A 495-nucleotide genomic window follows, 5' to 3' on the forward strand; every position below is an offset into this window, starting at 1 on the left:
CGGTTTCTCGGGGTTTGACCAGCTGTCCCAGGCTAACCCTGCTCTCTGAAGATGGAGGAAGTAAAAACAGGATTACCCTTAGCTACAGCTCCACTGCCTTAGTTTCCATAGCCAACTGCCGTGCACAAACACACCTCCACTAGGCAGAGAGAGCCGACACTAATAAAAACACAAACAAAAGGGTGATGGAAGTGATTCACTGCCTGCGCGGCTGAGGTAAATCTGCGCCTGGCTTCTTTTTATTTCTTTCTTTTTCTTTTTTTCCCTTCCCTACCCCCCCTCCCCCGGTCTTTCTTTCCCTGGTGGGGAGGACAGCTCCGTCCGGTGTGCGAGGCGGCTGCGGGGACGGCGGGGCTCTGCGTGTGTGTGTCTCTGTGTGTGTGGACGGGTTCCCGACTAAAGTGCGGTCGTGCAGCATCTCCCGCACGGCGGTGGGCTCCAATGACTTGTTGCTGTCAGCCCCCCCCCCAAAAAAAAAAGCCCCTCAAATCCATC

At 55.2% G+C, this 495-nt stretch overlaps 1 protein-coding gene across 1 annotated transcript in view; it reads left to right on the forward strand.

Annotated features, from left to right (window-relative positions):
• The first annotated feature begins 35 nt into the window (after positions 1 to 35).
• The window catches only part of IKZF2 (IKAROS family zinc finger 2), a 113,661-nt gene continuing 113,201 nt past the window's right edge, over positions 36 to 495 (forward strand). Inside the window, exon 1 of the mRNA XM_009285129.2 lies at positions 36 to 216. The gene's annotated coding sequence lies outside the window, so the exon portion shown is untranslated. The remainder of the gene's footprint in view (positions 217 to 495) is intronic.

This window comes from Aptenodytes forsteri, unplaced genomic scaffold (genome assembly GCF_000699145.1).
Source record: "Aptenodytes forsteri isolate BGI_AS27 unplaced genomic scaffold, ASM69914v1 Scaffold264, whole genome shotgun sequence".
Classification (NCBI taxonomy): Eukaryota; Metazoa; Chordata; class Aves; order Sphenisciformes; family Spheniscidae; genus Aptenodytes; species Aptenodytes forsteri.